We start from the raw sequence: 24,812 nt of genomic DNA, 5'->3' as shown, positions 1-24,812 counted from the left end.
AAAATAATTCTCAGAAAATAGTCCTGAGATCTTTCTCAGTCTGTGTAAGCTAGTTGCCCACCCGTTCTGAATAAAGTAGATAAAAGTATATTTGTAATAGCAAGGCATTATGACCAGCTGAGTTACTGAAGTGTGTATTTTCTTTTCACTTTATGCAGGAAAGGGACACGACCTGAATTTAAAATTTTAATATATGCTAATTATTTTCACAACAGATGCACAAAGTATGAATATGTGGTAAGCTCTTATTTTTAAAATCATGATATAATATTCCCTTCCAAATACATAGACTTCCTCATAAAAATCTCCATAAAAAAAGCATATGTAAACACAACAATTGTGCCATGTTCAGAAGGATTATGGTATTCTGCTTTGGAATGAAATTCAAATCTTATTAAACATTATTTTTCATATTTTCATTCTGAGAAAAACCTTTGATTTTGAGAGTAGAGTTGATTGTCAGAAAGAACCCAACTTGATTTCAAGTGAATTTGTTGTGTTAGGGTGAAGTAAATTAGTAATTTAAATTTTTGACAATAAAACAAGTAAACTGATATTTTCATAGTTTCCATGCTGAAAGGTGGCTCATCTTCTCTTTTCCAAATCTACACAACTTTTATTTATAATGCCAAAAATGTACTGGGTTTATATGGACTTTGTATTTTCTTCATTCCAGGGTGGATAAAATATTGCTATTTTTCATGAACCAATAATATCAAATCCAGTTTGGGGATGATCATTTAATCTATGTTCTATATTTCTTTGCCCAGTTATATTATGTTTATTTCTCTATAATCTTAATTGTGAAAATAAGTGTCAAAAAATTCTTTCTTTTATCTTAAAATTTGATGAATTTTATTATTAAAAGTTTTATCTCTAGTGTGGGTAATAAATAATTTTAAGCATTTTATCTTGTTCTATTACTAATTTTAGCTCTAAATAAAACCAAAATATCATGTCATATTGAAAACACGTCAGTTTTTTCTTAGCCCAAAGCAAGTAATCTTATGACCTCTACATGCAGTGTTTAATTCTAAATGCCATCTCATTATTTATATTTTTATAAACTGTTTACTTTTGAGTAGTTTTAGATTTACAGAAAAATTGCAAAGATAGTACAGAAAGTTCCCAGATACCACATACTCAGTTTCCTTTATTATTAACATCTTACGTTAGTATAGTACATGTGTCTCAATAAGTGATCCAATATGAATACTCTTGTTTTAACTGAAGTCCATGTTTTATTCATGTTTCCATAATTTTAAGCTAATGTTCTTTTTCTCTTTCAGCATCCCACAACACATGGAGTCCTCCTGACTCCTGAGGGTCATTTTGACTGTGACTTTGCTTATTTTTGATGGCTTTGAAAGTTTTGAAGAGAACTAGTCAGATATTTTGTAGAATATTCCTCAACTGCGATTTGTCTAATTTTTTTTTTCATTATTCAGCTGTGGTTGTGGAGGTTTGGGGAAGAAGACCACAATTGAAAATGTCATTCTCATAACGTCATGTCAATGGTGCACACAGTCAACAGGCATGCGCACTGCTGATGTTAACCATTATCACTTTGCTGAGGACATGTTTGTCAGGTTTCTTCACTGTGGACTTATGCATTTTTCCCCCTTTCCAGACTGTACTTTTTGTAAGGAAACCACTACACACAGCCCACACTTCCAGAGTGTGTGTTCTGTTTCACCTCCCTGAGGATGATGTGTCCATATAAATTGATTGGGGTAGTCTGCATAGAGGAAGATTAATCTATTCTCATCTGCTCATTTGTTTACTTATTTGACCATTTATAAAAATTAGGACTTACGGATATTTATTTTATTCTTTGGGTTAGTCCAATAAAATTGTACCAACTTTGAAGCTCAAGTTATTCCATCTTTAGCCATTGGGAGCTCTTTAAGTTGATATCTCTGTCTCTCTGACATAACCACATTAGGGGTGTGTGTGTGTGTGTGTGTGTGTGTGTGTGTGTGTGTGTGTGTGTTTAAGCAATTCCTTACTTATTATTATTATAAGATATTCTAGGTACATGTTGTAAATGTCCTGCCCCAGTCCTAGAATCAGCACTTTTTCAAGAAGCACTAGTTCCTTTTATTGGAAAATGGTATTACAAACAAAGATTAGGCATGAGATGTGTTTGTTGCCACTGGAGGATCATTTAGTTTGTTAAAAGCTCTCATTATGTTACTAAAAACAGTAGAATGAATCATGTGATAGTTTTAGCCTAAGATAGTCAGATAGATAATATTATACGAAGGAAATAGATGTTATGAATACATGCTAGGTGATACTGTATAATGTAACTGTTTTTTAATAGCTTGCTTTCCATTTTAAGTAGGCAATGAGAGGTCATTCCTCTACCTTCTGTTTGTTGTTTTATAGAACGAGCCACTTCCAGCCTGAAAGACCATAATTATTTTTCCTTATCATGCCCCAAAGTATATTGCATAGTCCAATACAGAATTACGTAAAAATATATATAAAACAACTATTGAAAATTCTCACAAAATATTTAAAGCAATGAAGGAGTATGTTTTTCATATTAAAATTTGGGCTATTTAAAGGATTTTCAGGGTCACTGAGTGTTACAGTGAATACTTTGGTAGGAGATGGCTTATCTTCTGGAATCCACTGGTTAAAAAGACATAATCTGATATTGTGGAGGCAAGCAAAACAAAATGGTGATACACAAACTGGAGTCCTTTTGTTCATCGTAATTAGTAAGAACAAAATACTTAAGAAACTTGTGGGATTATTGAATAAAAATATATATGTATTTTTTTTCCCATGAGTGCTATCAATCACTTATCCCTTTAAATTTTAAATTTCCCAAAAAAGTACTATAGACTAATCTATCACTTGTTAACCTATAAACCGTAGGAAAACACTATTTTCTTGTTATCAATATTTCATTGGTTGTTTTTAGCTAATAATGTGGGACATTCTATGAGAGAAACTTCGTCTTAAAGTCTTCCAAGAACTATTCTGTACTGGATCAAATGTAGTATTTATAGTAAAAAGGGGGCAAAGCTGTATCAGAGGTGACTGAATCAGTAAATGTCACTAAAACATGAAACATCTCAGGTTAAAAATAATATGCATGCAATTTAGAATGTTTACCTCAGTAATAGCAAAATTGAGAATGTATATTCGCTTCAAATATCTTTGGATCAGCTCAGATACATCAGTCATGACTTAGGATGCTTAGAAAGCCATGCACTGTATATGAAAGTTAAAGAAAATAGAGTAATAAGTATGCAAATATAGTATATGTGATTATCAATCCATCACAATAGACATGTCATGTAAAGTCCATGATCAGTGTGTAGCTGGTGTTTTGTCTGTAAACAGTGAGTTGATTACTGCAGAACAGTGGGAAAAAATGAATCGCATGTTGTACTCATTTTCTAAGACACCATCAAAAGTAAACTGGGTAGCTTAAGCAAAAACAGTTAACTGACTGATAGCTTTGGAGGCTGCAAATCCAATATCAAGATGTCAGCAGGGTTAGTTCCATTTGAGAATTGGATGTCTCTCCCCTAGGTTCTGGTGAGTTGTTGGCAATCTCTGGCACTCCTTGACCTGTAGATGCATTACCCCCATCTCTATCTTAATGTTCACATGGCTTTCCCCCTGTCTAAGATTCTGCATGTGTATTTGTGTCCAAATTTCTCCTTTTTATAAGGACACTAGTTATATTGGATTAGGGACCCATCCTATTCCAGTATGACCTCATTTTAACTAATTGCATCTTCAATGATGCTACTGCCAAATAAGGTCACATCCTGAGGTTCTGTGGGTTAGGACTTCAACACATAAATTTGGCGGATTACAGATTAACCTATAATAAATGGCTATTTCTGAAATTAGATTGACTTTTATTCTTTTATGAAAAGTTTTTTTAAAGTAATTTTTATTGGAGTAGAATTCATTTACAATGTGTGTTAGTTTCAGGTGTACAGCAAAGTGAATTAATTATACATATACATACATCCACTCTTTTTTAGATTCTATTCCCATATAGGTCATTACAGGGTACTGAGTAGAGTTCCCTGTGCTATACAGTAGATTCCTATTAGTTATCTATTTTATGTATAGTAGTGTGTATCTGTCAATCCCAGTCTCCCAGTTGATCCACTCCAATTCCCTCTTGGTAACCATAAGTGTTTTTTTGTTGTTGTTGTTGTTTTGTTTTGTTTTTCTGCATCTGTGAGTCTATTTCTGTTTTGTAAATAGGTTCATTTGTACCTTTTTTTTTTTTTAAGATTCCTCATATAAGTGATATCATGGGATATTTGTCTTTCTCTGTCTGACTTACTTCACTCAGTATGACAGTCTCTAGGTCCATCCATGTTGCTGCAAATGGCATTATTTCATTCCTTCATATGGCTGAGTAATATTCCATTGTGTGTGTATATATATATATATATATATATATATATATATATATATATATATATACACACACACACATATATACCACATCTTCTTTACCCATTCCTCCGTTGATGGACATTTCAAGTCATACAATCATTTCAACAACCTGTTTTCTTAACATCATAGATTATACAAATTAATAGAATATTTAAATTACTTTGCAATGCAAACTGTTTATTTAGTTAAATAAATGGGAATTTGGCTGTTTAGTACATTAGGTGAACTTTGGCGTCTTTTTTATTTCTGTGCACAGGTGTTTTGTTTTTTGAGTTTTTTCCAAACAACTTGCTTTACAAGTTAAGTTAGGAATATTATAAACATGAGCATGAATGGATTAATATATTTTTGTAGCCAGCTAAGGTTTTAGAGCTCTGGTTTATATCTAAAGAATTTCTTTGAGCTAAGAAAGAGGATTTTTTCCCCTCTCAATAGCAAAAGTAATCTGTAATTAGCTTATTTCTTCCATAAAGGTCAGTTTTAACTTTAATCAGTATTAATTTTAATATTTTCTTCCACACAATCAAAGAATCATATAGCTTAATATCAGGTAATCCTGCATATATACAGAAGAGTGAAATCTAGAAATTGTAGTATATTTTAATGTCTAAAATAGAGTGCCTTAGAATAATGTAAAATCCCTCCTAAACGATTCTGATTTTTAAGAGGAAAGAGATTTGGGTTTGTTGTAAAAAATGAATTTTTTTCTGGCATTATAGTTTTTCTAAAAATTTTTAAATTATATTCTGTGTTTATTTCAGAATGAATTTCAGGTGCTTTGTGATGATGTATGATAGTTATTAATGCCAAAATAACTTAGAGTCACATGAGAATTTCTGTGAAAAATTTTAAAAAGAAAAATAAGAGAGCCCATTTGTAAAGTGGATGCAATCATATTTTATGCGTGAATCAAATGTTCAACTCTAACCTTCTAAGAATCTAAGCTAAATTAGAAAACTTCATTAATTCCACAATGAATCATGCCAATTGGGTAAAGATATTATTCTTAGTTCAAAATTCAGAAATTTTATCCTAGGATGTTCATATTATCTTCAAAAATATCTTTAGAGTTGGCACAGGTAATATTATATGACTATTCATTCACCAAGTCAAAAAAATTATTGTATATCTACTATATGAGATACACTGTGCTGAGAGCTCATTACCATAAAGAACATGATCAATAAAGGTTATTTATAGAACCTGAAATTAGTCTAGCAGGCAATGCTGAAATAAAAGAGTCAACTGTAAGACAGTCTTACTGAAGAAACATAGCAGATAGCACTTAGGAAGGGCTCATAGATTAGCCTTAAGGAGTCAGGGAAACTTCCCAAAGTAAATCACCTCCATGCTGTAACCTAATGCAGTCTCTATGTAAAGGAGCCTGGGAGGCTTGGAGATTATTCCTGTATTGGGAACAGCCAGAAGTTAGAGAGGAATTGCATTGTAGAGGAGATGGAGTTAGGTGATTGCTATCATACCTTACAATTTCCAAGACTGTCTCATGCAAATAAAACCATCGTTGGTAGAAGAGCTAATATCCTAGTAATTAAAGTAGATTGTGTTCAAAAGTGCTGTTCTCTTTTGAGGCACCTGTTTTAGTGTGGAGCTCTCATTGTTACAGATGCAGTTGGAACGTAAAACAACTAAGAGTTTGAGAACTAACAATCAGGAAACTGCAAGTAGGAATAAAATCTAAAAATTGTATTTCAGAGAATTAAAGTGAGACCTGAGTTGTGATTAAAATGGTAAACATGACCCATGTTCCAGCCAAGTGAGTGTATATCTCCTCTCTCAGTCCAAAGCCCTCTAAAAAATGAACATTTTATAATAAATCCAAGCCAGAGGTCCTTTTCCTCATTTTCCTTAAGCATTGCTTAGTCTTTTATCACCAAGTTCTTCTACTGTAACAACATATAAAATCATCTGATTTCCAATCACAGCCACCAGTTTGTATCTGGGTTTGGAAAGTATTACTGGGATCCCAAAGGACAGTTTCATCTTGTCTAAGTCCATGAATTGTCTGCTCAAAAGTGCCTCCTAAACATTTAACAATTAACTGTGGTTTTGTGTCATAGAGACAACGTGACTGGTTAGTTACCTACCTTAGCAGTGAGCATCTGCATAGTACAATTCAGTGTGTGTGTGTGTGTGTGTATGTCTGTGTGTGTGTGTGTGTTTATTCACCTTATTGAGATTACACATAAATATAGGATGAGGGGTTAATATGTGTATATTGGAAGTCAACAATACAAAGATCTGAAGAGTATTGTCATATTTATGATCTCTGCTTTTTCTCTATAAGTAGGAAGTTAAGTCTTGTTTTGTGGGAGACTTCTTCAAGGGGAGTGGACAAGAAGCAAAGATAGCTTATCCTTCTGGGAGAAGATTCATTCTCCCCAAATTTGGAGAGAAATAGCCAACATGCGGTTTACTAATGATGCACATTATTTTTTGCCTTCACACTTTTACACATTCAACCTGTTTTCAATAATGTAAAACATGAAAAGTGACAGCTGCATCTGATGAAATATTCAGCAGTTAAAAATATAGAAATTGCTTTCCCATGGCTGACAAGTTACCTTCATCAAGTCTTGAGAATATGTTCTGAAATAGTGTGTGTGTGTGTGTGTTCACGTATGTGCACATGTATAGGTGGATTGAATTTGATAAAGATGTATAGTTTTAAAAACATCTAATTTTTTTTTCATGCGCTGCCCCTTCAACTCTGTTTGGTGGCAATACTCCTTCTTCCTTTTCCACATGAAAATACCAACAAGCTCCATTATTTCTTGAATTATTCTTAGAAAATAAAATGTTATACAGTAACTTTAGGTCACAGACACAGTAACCTAAAGTGACCAGCCCCAAGTCATCAGTTCAAAATTATGACCTTTGGCACTTGCCCTCCCATAACCACTCAACCATTTTTCCTTTATCCTTAACAGTAAATACAAGTGAAAAATAAGAGTTTCATTTCACCCTGTTTAAAATAAGGAGAGATTCCACCCCTTACTCCCCCGTTTATCTTAGGGCATTTACTTTAGGAAACTTGTAAGATTTTTCTCTGTCTCATCTAAATGTATGTAAATCTTTTAAAAACTAAATAAGCTCTCATCAGCTTTATGACCCAGGAGTGTCTTTCTCAGTGACTTGGCAACCATCTCTGAAATGTAATTATCAAGGAAGATGGAGCCCCAGTTCCTGTGGGAGGAGAGGAAACTAACTTCTGCAGGATCCTCGTTTCATGCTGCAAACATATTTCCTATCATAACAGTATGAGAAGTTTATTATTTCTTTGGATAAAGACAATTAGCTAACAGGTGATCACTCTAATCACTGTGTGAATTTAACATAATCTCTGTGTGACAAATGTCACTATCAAGTCCTTATAACATGTATTTAAAGTGTTGTATCTGCTTGTCTGTATAAATGGGTATGATTTTATTTGATCTTTGCAACCTGTTAGAAGATCACACATGATATGTATCACATTCTGCTTTAAGCCTTATTGAATAATAAAACTATTTTTTTTTCTCCTCTACTTTTGTAGGGAAGTTCTCTGAGGTGAGAAGAGCTTTTGTTTCAAACTACGTTTTCCCAACAATGTACGCTGGTCCCTTGCACCACAGGGTTTGGGGAGAGATGAGTAAATGTCCTTTTCTCTGTAACCCAGTGTTTCTCCTCCTCATTCAGCTGTTACCTGCAAGGCAACAGCAAAAGGAACTATACACTGAATAAAAATCTATTACCTAGTGGGTCTGTCAGCAAGGAAGACAGACTCTAGGCTCTCTAGTCTCAGCCTATGGTCAGTGCTGACTTTTTCTCTCAACTGGAAATTTTTAGTTATATTAGCCATTGTCATGGGCCGTGTCTCTGGCTAGCCCTGTATTCTTCAGTCCTTGTCTTCATTTATATTTAGCACTTACCCTGCTCCTCTTGGAGTTCTAGGCACAAGGGATAAAACAGTGAATGAAACAGACAAAACCCTGCCTTGATGAACTTAAATTCTAAGTTTATATGTTAATATGGGCTTTTAAAAGATAAGCAGAAGCATGCTAAAATTTTAAGAGTTTGAGCAAAAATCAATTGGAAACAGGCACCATCAAACCAGAAGTGGTTAGACATGCTCCACCAGCAGGAGCTGGGGAAACACTCTTATAGAGAAAAGCCAGAGGCAAAGCAAGAAGGTTATTGATTGGCTGTAGCTTAAAGCCTAGTTGGTTGCCTGTTTTTGATTGGTTGTCCAGAGGGTTCAATTTGGTAACCTTGAGGCATTTACAGACTGATTTTGGCTTGCTTATGTAAGCCACCACAGCATTAGAGCCACCTCAGTATAATGGTCTCCTTGTTTTATTGTTTTAAGAGGGCTGAGAGAAATAATAGTAAAAGGAGGGAAATATGGGTTAATGGGGACCATTTAACAATTCTAGGTGGCTAGATCTAACACTCCATCTGAAGAAGTTAGTACTCCACTTCTTACATTCCATGAGATTTCTTTTAATCAGCCACTTTCATTTAAATCATTTTAAGTAGAATTCTAGTCTTACAAATATTCAGTTACTTAACTAAGAATTAAACCACACTGGTCCTATTTAGAACAAATGCAGCGGAACAACAAGGGAGAGAGAAAACAATGGATATTTCCTCTCACTGAGGTTGATGTTGCCCTAAAGTGATTTGCTTAATTAGGCAAGAAAGTTAACACATGAGCAATGTTTTATATGCATTAGGAAATAATCAAGAGTCTGGAAGTCTTACAAGATTATAAAGCAGGTACAACGTGGTGAAAGTAATGGAAAAACAGGGCTGGAGGCACATGAACCTATTGTTAGAGGCTCTATATTGAAATGTACAGTTTCGACTTGGAGCTGGGTCCTGCTTTGACAGTATCCTGGCTGTGGGTAAAGGAGTAATAACTGAAGAACTGTGATGGAGAGGCAGGGGAGGGTGGTAGGCTTTGGATGATGTATCCGTTTGCTACAGCTGCCATAACAAAGCGCCCCAGAATGGGTGGCTTAAACAACAGAAATTTACTTTCTCTCAGTTCTGAAAGCCAGAAGTCCAAGATCAAGGTGCCAGCAAGGATGTATTCCAGACCTCTGTCTTTGGCTCTTCTCTCCGGGTCTTCATCTGGCATGTTATGACCCAAACTCTGCCCCATCTGCCACATTCATAGTAGAGGCCCTAAGCTCCAATGTAACTATATTTGGAGATAGGGCCCTTAAGGATATAATTTTAAGGTAAAATGATGCCATAAATGGGGGCTCTTATCCAATAGCACCGGTGGGAAGAGGAAAGGACACAGGAACTCTCTCAGAGGAAAGGCCCTATGAGAACTGCAAGAAGGCAACTGACTGCCAATCAGAAAGAGGCTGCAAAACTGAAAGACACTGGTTCTTTGATCTGAGAATTCAAGCCTCCAGAACTGAGAGGAAATAAATTTCTGTTGTTTAAGTTATCTAGCCTGTGGTATTTTGTCGCAACCTAAGCAAACTAAAACATGGCATTCTCCCTGTATGCATGTCTGTGTCTGGATTTCCTCTTCTTAGGGGACTTGTTATATTGGATGATAGCCCACACTAATGACCTTGTTTTAATTACCTTTTTAAAAAAACTGTCTGTAAATATTACATTCCAAGGTACCGGGGTTTCAGATTTCAGCATATAAAATTTTTGGAGTGGGGGACACAGTTCAGCCCGTATGGGATGTTGAAGAATGTTGTATTATGGTTCTCAAGTATTTTCCCTTACATCCTGCCACGCTTCCCTGTAAGAGTATGTTGCCAACTGACTTTAACAATGAAACTTCCCTGGCCGATGGAAGGCAGGAAGAGGAAATATATTACATGGACGCCAAAGCAGAATGTCTCAATGTATTCATGTGCCTTCTGCCTTTGCCTCTTGAAATTCTGCCCCCTGCCACAACCACAACATGTCCTAAATATGGATTTCTCCCTCAGCCTGCATTCTGGAATGAGAAGGCAGGTGAAGCCAAGTGTTGCCAGGCTAACCGAGCAACATCGAATCTGCAGCCATCATTTAATATGAACAATAAAAACATGTTGGTTTGTATAAGTTCTAGAATATTAGTGTTGTTTGATTCCACAGCAAGCACTGACTGAAAAAGAAATGTCTACAAAAGTGGCAAACTGCCACAGCAAACCTTTAAAATATGTGCATAAGCTTTGGTTCTGGATACCAACTAGTGAGGAAAACACTAGTGAAGTTTGCAACCATATTATGTCTCAGAAAAATATTGCTTATGACTACCACATGTAGTAACTTGGAAGGCACAAAATTTGTCAAATAAAACTGTAGCTTTGGGAACTTAGGTTTTACCCAAGAGAGATTATTGATAGCATACATTTTTATTAATAGCTGCATTGGATAAATATTGCAAAAATTAGGTTGGCTCAGAAAAAACAAAAAAGCTTGTTTACAGTCAGCATTAAAAAAAAAGAAAATGGGCTTCCCTAGTGGCGCAGTGGTTGAGAGTCCATCTGCCGATGCAGGGGACACGGGTTCGTGCCCTGATCAGGGAAGATCCCACATGCTACGGAGCAGCTGGGCCCGTGAGCCATGGCGGCTGAGCCTGCGCATCCAGAGCATGTGCTCAACAGTGGGAGAGGCCACAGCAGTGAGAGGCCCGCATACCACAAAAAAAAAAAAAAAAAAGAAAGAAAATGAAAGAATCCAGAATATCAGGACTACAAGGATTTGAAGAAACAATTCCTCAATTCTAGCCAGTAAAGGAATCTCAGGAAAATAAAAAAAATCAAGGATGTAGTCATCATATCCTTTGTCAAAATATATGATTAGACTAAAATTAGTGCATTTAGAAATTCATTCAATTAAAGTGAATGGCTCTAGGAAAGAGAGCAAGGATATTATTCTATGGAAGCCTGAGAAATCAAGGTGGTTCTAATCAGATAGAGAGAGGCGTGCTTCTATTGATGGGCATTTGGAGTTGAATGGAATCAGTTAGTAAAATGTTTTTAAAAATTGAGTGTGTTGAGTTGCCTAATATCCTGCCAGTCTGGAGTAACAAATAGTGTGACTATTCAAGATAACTCTTGGGATCCCAAATTACTAAGTACAGGAAACATACTTAGAAAACTGTTTAATCACCCCAAAGTGAATAGTCTTCACTTCTCTTCAAAAGCATCCAAGGAAACTGAGAGAATAACTTTCCAAAGATAGAACCAAGAGCCATGGAGAACAATGTTTCAGAGAGCTCCTCCTTGGGTGAACAAGAACCTAATCAAGGAATATTTCATATGTCAAGAATTGGGGGGGGTGCTTCTCTTGTGGCGTAGTGGTTGGGAGTCTGCCTGCCGAAGCAGGGCACATGGGTTCGTGCCCTGGTCCGGGAAGATCCCACATGCCGTGGAGCAGCTGGGCCCGTGAGCCATGGCCTCTGAGCCTGTGCTCTGCAATGAGAGAGACCACAACAGTGAGAGGCCCACATACCAAAAAAAAAAAAAAAAAAAAAAAAGAATTGGGGGACTTCACACATTTTGTCTTATCTTCAGAAATGCTATTGATCAGTGACTTGTAGGTGTTTACTCTTTCTTCCATTCTAGATGTGATAATTTACTATATTTGTCTTATTACTGTTTCGCCATTCTATACTCTGTGTGTGTGTGTGTTTGTGTGTGTGTGTGTGTGATGGGAAGAAGAGATATCTTATTTCAGTTCACAGGTCTGGATCAAGCAAAACTGCATTCTGACCTGATGCAGACCATGAGGCCCCAAATTTTAAGTCTGAAGGAATAATTGGATGAGGCATTTGGAATCTCTTGGAGATGATGGATTTAATTGCATTAAGGAAAAGTGAATGTTTCTCACCAAGGGGGTCAACTGTGGTAGAATGTATTCGTTGTTCACAGTTTTTGTTCTCTCCCCACCCTTGCCATGCTTCCCTAGAGGTTGAAAATGTGTTGCTGACTGGGCCTCCAACATATATTGTTTTGCCCAGGAATGTGTAAGCAGACAAAATTTTCCCCACAACTGTGCAGAAACATGCAATGTACTTGTGGAATTTGGCTCTGTTTCATTTTGTTCCTCACTCACCTATGAGAACAGCATATCCCAGATGTGGGCAGCTCTTTCGGCCTGGGTTCAAGAATAAGAACTGAGGTTAAAGTGCAGGCTCCCGAAATGCTATAATTCATCTGCAATCTCAAAAAAAGCTGTGTTGTTTAACTGTGATTTTTGAGGTTGTTTCTTCAATACAAAGTGATTACAGCAGATGTACCATCCAAATGACCATTCAAACACAAATACAACATTGTATGTATTATTTCAAAACCTAAGAAAGTGAGTAGCAGTGACCAAGAGATAATAAAATCTTGTCAAATAAGAGTACTTGACTTTTGTTTTACACCGAGATGCCATAAACAAAAGGAAAAAAGAAAAGAGAGCTTTGTGTTTTGAAAGAGGCAAAAAGAATGCTATTCAAACTCATTGTGACTTGTCTTGGGTGTGGGAGAGTTGATTGCCTTCCAATTTTGGATTACAATATTTTTATATATAATGCAGTGTTCTTGGGTGACTGCAGAGTTTCTGTGGGTTCTTTATGAATCTTTATTTTTAACAGCCTTTAGGCTTAAAAACAGAGCAGCAATTATACCTCAAAGAGCAGGTTTCTGACTCAGGGTCTAGAGGTCTTAAAATTTTACTGTTCAACAATTTTATGAATTCTAAAAGTGTCATTTTTGCTTAAATGCATGATCTTGTATTACCTATTCCTAATCTGGATCCTGTTAAAATATTGTATCTATGCACCAACTTTTCACTGCTCTATAGCATAAACTCTAAGTGACCAGTACGTTTTTTCCTTGGTGATGTATTAGCATCATTAAAGTAAAATAATATGCTCAGTCCGAAAAGAAAGAGAGGAAAGCACTCTCCAGCTTTGGTGTTTCACTATTTTCAAAGGCTCGTGCTTCCAGTTTCACATAACTTGTTGAAAAAGTAGTTTAAACATTTTAAAAATTTTTATTTGATAATTCATTTTATGTTAAAACCTGTAGACAGCTGAGCCAAAATGTAATCTTAACAAGAGCCGACTTTCACCACAGAGTTCCTTCTCTTGAAAGCTCAAGGAAATTTTATTGGATCAATCTTTACACATAGCTTCTGTTGGAAGTACTATTTCTTATGAAGTTCTTTGGTTACAGTAAGCTGGGAGGCCTCCATACCATGTGTGATCCTGGTGTGAGAACAATTACCTATGAAATATATTTTAAATCAAAAAAGGTGAACAGTAGGTAAGAAGTTATGAACAGTAAAGTGGTTGGGTAAGAAATCAGCAGTGGAAGGAATTTCCATGGAGACAAATAATTTGGCTGTATGGAAAAAATAGTAAGGAAAACTCAGGTTGATAGGGTAAATGTGGAAAAGAGAGACATTGGCTTCACTGTGTTGGTATCATCATGTTGGAGGGAAAACTCTCACCTGGGGTTAGAAAACTACAAGACAAGAAGGATGCCATGCACGCAGCATCCAAACTGAATGCAGCTGACAAGCAGAACTGATGTCCTTGAAAGTTTAGGTAAATGAAAATTAGAACTAGCTGTAGCCACAAACAATGGCCTCATAGGAAATAAAAGTATCTTACAGTCTCTGATAGAGATGAGGCTAAGATGTCTACAGCTAAAACTGAAAAGATTTAGTCTTTGATGGACCTAGTAAGCTGTATGTGATTATGTACACATAAACTTCAGTGATGTGATAGGAACAAAGCCAGCTTGCCATAGAAGAAAAGAGTAAAAGAATGACAGTATATAAAAATCTTTGAAGAGATGTGGTTGGATATAGACACAAAAATTTATTTAATAGACAATTATCTTTCCTTGAATTTTGTTAGTTTATTTTAACAGTTACTCCAATGAAGCAAAAGTCTACTTAGATACTTTGTTATATATTAAAATACAAAAGCAAATTAAAGTATGTTAAGAAGAAGATTTAAGTAAAATTTAAAGCTTTTACATTTCTATATCTTTCAAACTAGTCATTAGTGTTTATTTGTAGTTGTTATGTTTTAATGTTCATAAGGATAGTTCCATGGAAAATATTAAACCTTGAATATTTTAGAATAAATATGTCTAAGCAGGTGACTTATTGTTATCTTTTGAAGCTAATATTACTTTTTCATGTTTTTTTTTGTTAAAATATAAAACAATTTTACTACTTAGTATAGTAAACGCTTTAATCTTTGAGAAAAATATGTGTTTAAACTGTTTTATTGAAATAATTTGCATAACACAAAATTTACCTGTTTTGAGTATACAATTCACTGTTTTTTTATTATATTTAAGGAGTTGTGCAACCATTAATACAAGCTCATTTAGGATATTTTCATCACCCCAAAAAGAAATCTCACATCTGTTATCAGTCACTCCCTCTCCCCTCACTAATCCTCAGTCCCTGGCAACCATAGCTTTACATCCTGTCTCTATAGATTTATCTATTTTATATGAATAAAATCTGGAAATGTTAAATAAATAGAATCATACAGTATGTAGTATCCTGTGACTGGCCCATTTCACATGGCATAACTTTGTAGCATGTAGCAGTATTCCATGCCTTTTATTTGCAGATAATATTCTATTGCATGTATATAATCACATTTTATTTATACATTCATCAGTTGATGGATATTTGGGTTATTTCTATTTCTTGACAATTATGAATAGTGTTGCTGAGAACATTCATGTACAAGTTTTGTGTTGACACGTTTTTATTTCTCTTGAGTAGATATATAGGAATGGAATTACTGACTCATATGGTAACTATTTAACATAAAAGTAGCTTTTTATGACCAAATTTCTTTCTGTAAAAATTACAGAGAAATGAAACCACTCTCTCAAAAAATCTCCAGAATATTTTTTCCAAGAAACTTTATAGAACATTTTCAGTCATCCATAGCAATTATCATGTACTTATGATTTTTTTTAAAGAAAATTAAAGAATCAATGAAAAACTTTGAGTTTCAAATCTAAGATGGTGGCTTCTGCCAAACACACATTTTTGTCAAAATAACATTTGTACTTGCTGCGGTTCTCTGAAAACCTAAATGACAAAAATGATCACAAAAGGTAGTAATTTTGTAATTTTTTTGGCTGAGTGGCCCTGAGTTTATCGGCATCCAACAGTGAGGAAAATTATTTATAAACAGCCACATCATATATGAGGCCAAAGTTCTGTATTGCCTCAAATGTTAAAGATGTTGCAAAAGTGTTAGTGTGACAAAGATTTTACATTGTTGATCAATCTTTACCAAACTCAATTTAAAAGTTAACTTCTTAAAATAAAATTAATGTTTTTATGTTGTGTACTATTATTTTTGTACATTATTACTGATTTCTTAGAGTCTCTTGAAATGGTATATAAAACAAAAGGGCTCAAAGACTTTTTGTTTTTTCAATAGCCATACATTTAAATGCATTTTAAAGTAAATCTCTTAAGGTTGGAAACTTACAAATATTTTTACTTTTATAAGTATATGCAGTTTTATTAAATGAAGAATTATAACTGTCCTCAAGAGATTCCAAAGCAGGGATTGAATAACCATAACCTGAGGCCACTGGAGAGAGATTCTGGTTACCTATTTCTGTCCATTCATTTTTGAGAAGTCAGATCTCCCTTTAAAGTCCTTTAAAAAATTCAATAAACAGATTTAACACTAGCAATGGGGATAGAGGGAAAATAATTTCTTATTTTCTCCATGCTTTAATCCTTATTTGTTACATTAAAATACATTATCCTGATTTTCAATAAACTACAAAGTTCCATTCACTGTTAATCTAGTTTTCCAGATGAGTAATGTTTGTGAATCAGAAGATAATTTTTCTTACCTAATGTCACAGAACTGATAACTGATAGAGTTAAAACTTTAATCCATAACAGTCTAATATCAAAGCATGTATGTTTTTACCACCACACCAAGAGTCTTCTCAATTGAATTCTTTCATGTAATAAGCAAATGTTTTGTCCATGGTATACACGGTTTTATGCTGGGTGCTAAGGTCACAAAATGGAATACCACAGTTTCTGCTCAAGAGTAGACTATAGTCAACTGGCAGAGATGGAAGTAATTGTTGAATGTAATTACAAAAGAAAGTGGTAAGTGATAAAATTTAGGCATTTATACATGGGATAAAAGATGTGAATGACCTTACTTAGACTCTGAGGAAAGAAGGTTTAGGAGAATTATTTTAGCAGAATGTGATTCATGATATGACAATTGTGGGTGGAAGATAGACAAAGGAAATTCAGAAGAAAGCATGGGACAGAGAAATGGTATGCTATATACAGAGTAATAATAGGAAGTCAGAATCAAGGAAACATGCATTGTAATGTGATGCCATGCAAACAATTAATCCTGAATGGCTAGCCTTAGCTTGATCACAGAGTTTCTTTTATGTTGGGCTGAAGACTTTTCTTATTTCCTCAAGGCAAGTGAGTCCCTAGTAGTGATAGGAAAAAGTAATTTTATGAAAGGCTGTGTATCAAAGATGGAATTTGTTGCAAGAGTTTGAAAATAAAGCAGAATTTGTCCTAATGTTTATATGTTTGTATTTAGATGAGATGTATGATTTTGTTTCAATTTCAAAATTGATGAAAATAGGTCCAAGAATTGTGTCTTTCAAATGGGAGAGAGAAATTAACAAGATTGAGGAGAAGACTCAATATCTTTTCAAATTAAGGTACAAGTGGCTGAGAAGGCACTTAGGAGGCAGCCAGGGAGAGACATCTCAAAGTGGTGGTGTTGTTGACCAGGGTATTATTGGTCATGAGCACCCTTAGTGCAAAGCAGAATCAGGCCAGTATCATGGAGACACCCTACAGATGCCAAGGAGGAAAATTGAATCTTCTTCCTCATTAAATCTTCAAAACAGCTTTATCATAAAAAACAATGCCTATTTATCTTCAAACTCATTGAGTCATATATGGGGTTGGCCAAAAATTTCATTTGAGTTTTTCATAAAATGTTATGGAAGAACCCGAATGAACTTTTTGGCCAACCCAATGCGTTAACTATCTACAACTTTTGTGTATCAATTATATCTCAATAAATTGGTTTAATATTTTTAAAACCAAACCCCATTTTTTCTTATATTAATTCTTTATAAGTCATTGTTGATTATTTCTTTAAAAAAAGGCAGTGCCTACTGATTACTAAAAACTTTCTTAAATGCTTCTTACTTTCTTCCTTTCACTCATGATTTAGATGCACATCTTATGCTCTCTCTTCTTGATATTTACTTCAAACTTCTTTTTTTCAACATCCAGTGTTATGTTCTAACATGTCTGACAACATTTTGATTTATCCTTGAATCTAAAGCACCAAAATTTCAAGACTTTATTTTTATTTATTTAATTAATTTATTTATTTTTTGGCTGCATTGGGTCTTTATTGCTGTGTGTGGGCTTTCTCTAGTTGCAGCAAGTGGGGGTTACTCTTCGTTGCCATGCATAGGTTTCTCACTGTGGTGGCTTCTCTTGTTGCGGAGCATGGGCTGTAGGCATGCGGGCTCTGTAGTTGTGGCGCATGGGCTTTGCTGCTCCACAGCATGTGAGATCTTCCTGAACCAGCGCTTGAACTCGTGTTCCCCTGCATTGAAAGGCAGATTCTTGACCACTGAACTACCAGGGAAGCCCTCAATAACTTTAAATAGAAAATTTTAAAGAGATAGTTGTAATATCATGAAACTATACATTATGTAACATATGCCATATATATGGTTCATAATGGCTTTAATGAACACATGGCGTTTATGTTGCATATGAACAATTTCCACTTGTCTCAGGTTTTTGGTTAATCAGTTTTCTCTACTTTTTACTTGTAATTTCAATCAGAGATTTTTAATGTGCAATATAATAATGATAATTACAGATATTAATATGGCTATTTTTCACTTATCATTTTTTCTTTGTCTTGTTTCTTAACATGAACACACAAAAAAACAAATAAAACCCAAACTATCGAACAGATGTTCTAAACTTAGATACTTGAGGAGGGAATGTGAGAATAAATGGATACCTTGAAATCATTTTCTGAATATGTATTATATTCCCTTTGGAAAATGTTTATAGCTTGCATAAGATTTCCAAAGGGGTGTGTACCCAGGACCTCTAATTCTACTTTGAAGAATTCTAGAAACTGTGCTTGTTTATTTATTTATTCATTCATTGATATACTTATGTATTTAAGGAATAAATACTCCATCTATGTTTAAACATCTTAAACTTATAAACTAGTTCACTGAAAAATTCTTCAATATTTTTCTTTTTGAAAAAAATTGCCTTTTACTTTAATGAATACTAAATTCTTCCAACTTGCTTCTTCTTTCTTTGCTCTCTGTTGGAATCTGGCAATTCTACTCAACTGTCATTGAGATTGCAGCAGTTAACCCTCTTTTATTGCAGAACAGATGTTCGAAGTTCTGTGTTCATTTTACATGGGTTGGAATGGAGATATCACAGCTGTTGTAATTTAATTCTAGTTAGGTCAAAAAGCTTCATCATTATCAGTTCAAAATATTCATAAAATATAATAAAACTTGCACATATTTCCAATTAAATTGAGTTTCATTTAGTCATGGTACATTGTAAACTCTGCAATCTCCCACTGTCACATATGGTAACATGGGCGATTGTTTGACAAGTCAATATTCATTTTCATGATTACAATCTAAGGGGTTTTATTTGTATACATAACAAAAATTACTGTTGATTTTATTACAATACTGAGAGCATCTGATTGAAAATAGCAGGACAGATTTATTTCTGCATTACTGTCTTATTTCCAGACAATAGACACTTTGAGAACCTTTCTGCATAACCAAATTATCTGAATGTTTTCCTGTTAACCACAATAAAATAATTAACAATTCTAAAAACCTATAGTGTTCACCTATCACTATTCAACTTTCTAAATCAGAGAAAATCAATAAGTAATTTTGGACAATATCAGCTTCCTTTCAAAAAGGCTGTTTTCAGGATGAGCTCCCACAAATGATTAATTTCTATCTCAAATAAAAATAATAGTAAGTGCTTTGAAATCGATCATTCCTAACCTAAATAAGTAAGTGCAATCCAATTTAGTGGATTTAAGATTGTGAAAATAATTGAATTGACTTTGAAATTTTTGGGTTGTTTTAGTCTTAACCACTGAATCAGATCCATTCTGTACTGACGCAATTTGTGACAAGTGGCTTATTACTATAGCTAAAGGAAAAGTTTTGTGTCTTTTAAGGAAGTGTTACTTTTATCATTTGACAAAAGTTTTAGCTTTGTAATAGTAGATCAGTATCCTTGCTTATACAGTAGAAATATAAAAGTCAAAGACTTAATGAAGATAGACGATACAACTGAGTCAAATACACCATTAGTGCATTGGAATGCAGCATTTGAATATTGTTCATTTGGACAGTAACAATCAGGTACACTTTGTAAGAAAGTGCTGTTGCCTTCCATGAGCTAAACTACACAAAATGAGGTAAGCTGTCCAGGATGAGAGGTGAGGCTGTAACAGAATTGCTTGGAAAGCATTCTAAAATACTCACCAACTCTTCTACATCTCTCCTTCCAACAGGTATTGGTTTTTCCAGGTTTAGTTTTTTAAGTTAAATTTTATTGGACTATGGTTGGTTTACAATGTTATGTTAGTTTCAGGTGTACAGCAATGTGAATCAGTTATACAAATTCATATATCCACTCTTTTTAACTTCTATTCCCATATAGGTCATTACAGTGTATTGAGTAGAATTCCCTGTGCTATACAGTAGGTTCTTATTAGTTAACAATTTTATATATAGTAGTGTGTATATGTCAATCCCAATCTCTCAATTTATCCCTAGCTCCCTTTACCTGCTTCTAACCATAAGTTTGTTTCCTACATCTGTGACTCTGTTTCTGTTTTGTAAGTAGGTTTTTTCACTTGTACCAATTTTTTAGATTCCACATATAAGTGATATCATGTGATATTTGTCTTTCTCTGTCTGACTTCACTGAGAATGAAAAACTTTAGATCCATCCATGTTGCTGCAAATGGCATTATTTCATTCTTTTTTATGGCTGAATAATATTCCATTTCCAGGTTTATTGTAACATTAGATATTAATTGTTTGGGATATTAATTGGCTTCTATATGCCCTACATTCATTTTCCTTGCTAATATCACTGTGATAATTTATGGGAGAGATTCTCTCCTTGAATTTGTGAAGACATGATAGATGGATAATTCTGGGTTCCAACTCACTGAGGGGTGAAATGGCACACTGGTAGGTAGATTGGTAATAGATGCAACACCTTCTTCTGCAGAGCTCCTGAATAACTAGAAAATAGGCATATTTAGATTGAGTTATAAACTTTTTACTTATATTGACTAATTTTCACCAATACCACCCTCCTACCACCACCACCACCATTCAGTATCCACTCTTCCAATGTTTGGGGTTCTTCAAAATCTTTTAGTTTTCATTGATAATATTAATTTCTCTCAGAGATTAATTTCTCAAAAAAAAAGCTATTTGTATGCTCAGCTGTTAGCAACCTCAGTTCCTGGAATTCATTCATTATAATGACAGTAAATATTTTCTTTGAAATTTTACATTTATGTCCTCACTAATTTTCCCTTTTTTTCTAATTTTGCCCCTATCACCCAGTTGTTCAGTTATGTTCCCCACAGTTGGAGGCCTGTGAGGGTTGTTCTCACTCTCACACTACAAGGGTCTCTGCAATCTGAAAGCAATTCCTGCTTTTATACTGAGTTTTCTTTCTTTCTCAAGGACTTGGCTTCTTGCTACCATATATTCAATCAAGTTCTTCCTTCCTAATAATCTCGCTTACTTCTTACCCAAGAAAATACAGTCTTCCTAGGATATTATCATTAAAATAAAGTAATAATAACAATAATAAATATGATTCTCCCTCTTGATAATAAATTGATTTCCATCTTATACCTCATTTATCTAGTTCCTTTCATTGGCATACCTCTTGAGAGTATTCCTCCCGCATCCTCTGAATCTGCCTTTTACTTATCTGTCCCCCCGCCCCCGGCTGGATTCAGCTGCTTCCATATATTTTTCTCAGTGTCTTATTGCCAAATCATTTGGCAATTCCTCTGCTCTCACCTTTTGAAATGTTACCACAGCAAGTCATGTATTCAACCACTCTTTCTTATTGCCATACTCTCTCTTGGATTCCCAGACACCATGGGCTTCAGTTTTCCACTTAAATCTGTGGTTCTTTTTACTTTGCCAGACCCTTTTCTTCATTTCCATATCTTATTGGTATGCCTCAGATCTTTGTTATCTTTTTAGTCTTTATCCTTAGGTGAAATAAGCATCATATTTCTTCAGTGAACATGCTATGCTGATGTTTTCTAAGTTTATCTCTTCCATGTAGACTTCTCCTTTGAGCCTCAGTCCCATTTATCTAAATTCCTACTTGATATCTCCATGTAGATGTCTCTTAAGTGTTGTAAACATGTACCAGGCAGAAATCCTGAATTATCTCCCCCAAATCCATTCCTCCTTGAACTACCATGTGTTTGTGCCAGAATTTAAACAGCTATTCAGGCAAGAAACTTTGGAGCCATTTTGCACTCTTTTCTCTCCCTCATTTATTATATCTGAAACTTAATACTTCCTATGTATTAAAAAAACCCACATTTTAAAAAAATCTATAATATGTCCGCTTTTCCTGCTCTCCTTTGTCCCTGCTCTGGTTGTTCTGCCAGATGGGTTATTGCAGTAGACTCCTAACTCATCCTCCAATGCCTGTCTTCATGCTTTCGATCTATTCTCCACAGAGTAATGGGAATAATACTTCTACATTAAAAATCAGATGTTATTCTCAACCCAAATGCTTTCCTATTGCATCTAGAATAAAATGTGGACTCTACCTTGTTCTATTTACCATTTGCACCTCATCTCAATAGCACTCTCTTCAAGTCTATTACAGTCCAAGAAAACATCCTTACTCTACTCCCACATGCCAAACTTTTCTCACTATTTCACTTTGTCCTTCACCTTGTGCAGTCTTCCCCTACTCTGTCTAGCATGACCATGCACATGCCAAGTTTTCTGGATACAATTCTAACATAGTTGGGATTTTCTGGATACAATCTCAACATAATTATTAAGATTGTCCCTTCTGATGATCCAATGAAAAGCATTCCCCAATTTACAGTCTTAGCCCTTATCTTGTTTCCTTTAAGCAGATGTTTTAATTATCATTTTTTCACTAAATTTGTAACTGAATGGAAGACAAAATCATTTTATATACTGCTAGGAAAGCAGCAACTTTGCTAAACTATGATATATTGATTTTCTATCAGTCAGAATTTTCATTTTAAGCTACCTAAAATAACACTTTGAATCTTATTCAACATTTATCACCTTTTTACATATTAAAAATGTAATTATAATCAAAATAAATTAGTGAAGGTATCCTTAAACCTTCATTAAATTCCTTGAATTCAAAAAGTTTAACTTTTCTACTTTGTATTCTGATTCACTGTTACTGCTGTTCATGTTTTCCATGCAGTATTGTACTATATGTTATTAAGAAAACTAACAAATGTGGAGAAAGAAAACAATACTTCTAAAGTAAGCAAAGATTACTTTACCATTGTTTCCTAGGTTGTAAACTAAACCACTGGCACACATTTTGCAAGTTTTGGTGTTGGCATTTTCTTACTTTCAGCAGACATTATCAATAACCAGGACTTCTGTTCCTTCTTCAAATAGTCTTAAAATATCTTGTTCAGTGAAATATCAACGGGGGAAGCTTTCCAGAACCACCACTAGCAGTGGCAACTAGACAGGCTTATACATGTACTTATTCTGTAATTGTGCATACCTGGGTCAAAACCAAATCAAGCTGCCCCTTTACTTTCACTTTCTATGAATTATTGGCAGATCCAATCCTTCTCTCTTCCCCTGAGCCCTGCAGACATCTTTTCTCATCATTATTAAGTTGAAGGGAAATCCCCCTTCTTTTATGTTAACTAATTAATTAACTAATTTATTAATTAGCAAGGAACTGTTATGCCTATGAATTCCTTTCTCCTAAGGGTTGAGAAATTTTGTTGAACAAAACACCTGACTCTACTGAAACAAAGACATATGAACATTTAGTGGACTAAATGTGCCTAGTGGCCAACAATGACAATTAATTCTACTTAGACTACTCAAAGACTACTGTCTGCACCATAGCAAGAGAAAGACACAATTAATCAGGCAATGTCATTGTTACTGAGTCCAAGCTTCTAATGCAGGCCACAGGACAAGCCACTAAATTGAGAGATGAGGTATTGGGGCAAAGAATATTGGAAAGCCAACAGACTGAGAAGATGGTGGACTAGTGTCCCAAAGAACCATCTTAACTGAGTTAGAATTCAGGCTTCTTTTATACTAAAAAGGGAGGAGGTGTGGCTTATCATTGCAGACTTCTTGCTGCTGGCCAGACCCTGGAGGGGTTTTGATAATCTTTTGTTCTTACAGCTGTCCATGTAAGTCTGGTCATTATGTTCCTGTAAACCTCCAACAAGACAAATATTATTTTCTATTCTGCAGCTTTTTATCTCTATATGAATCAAAAACTGTTATAGCTTTAAAGGTCAAGCCTGGAAAGCAGAGCATTGCAAAATGTCTATTATGTGTATTTCAGGCTATAGGCAAAATTGTTTTACAAAGGAGCAGAGGCAGCATGACTAAGCACAAGCAACAGAGCACTAAGCTTTGAGCTAAAGGAATAGATCCACTAGAGAGTCGGCTTTGTTCTTCTCTCTTACATTATCAGTTGAGGGTTGTTAAAATGCAAAAAAAATAAATAAATAAATAAGAAAACTGCATTTTTGGATTAGTAAAATAGATGATATATTGTTGACATTTTTCATTGGCCAACTTCCCCTCTAGACTGAAAGCTGCATGAGGCTGTGTCTATTTTGTTCACCAGCTTTAAGGTAGGCCAGGACCTAGGACCTTTTACTGGAGTGCTTGCACTTTCATCTTGACAAATATCTCTTCCAGCAACAGAACTGAGAAACTATAAGGGTCTAAAAATAACCACATGCATGTTCAGTTGAGGCAATTATCAACAATAAACAAAATACAGAAAAGCCACAAATCCACTGCCATTTCTTAGATGCCAGGAACAAAAGCAGAGTACTGTGCATGATCCCTGCACACTGCACCACCAAGGGGGCAGGCAGACCATCTAAGCCTGCCCAACCCACCAGCCCATCTCTACCCTCACCCCATTTAAGGAACAAGGCTGCCCTACTCGGAGAACAAGCAAGGGCCCCTGTTACTTATTTTTGCTTCCTCATGCTGCATCATGAGTGCCAA

This window comes from Hyperoodon ampullatus, assembly GCF_949752795.1.
Source record: "Hyperoodon ampullatus genome assembly, chromosome: 4".
Classification (NCBI taxonomy): Eukaryota; Metazoa; Chordata; class Mammalia; order Artiodactyla; family Ziphiidae; genus Hyperoodon; species Hyperoodon ampullatus.
The sequence above is the reverse complement of the archived record's forward strand: the minus strand, read 5'-3'. Positions refer to the sequence as shown.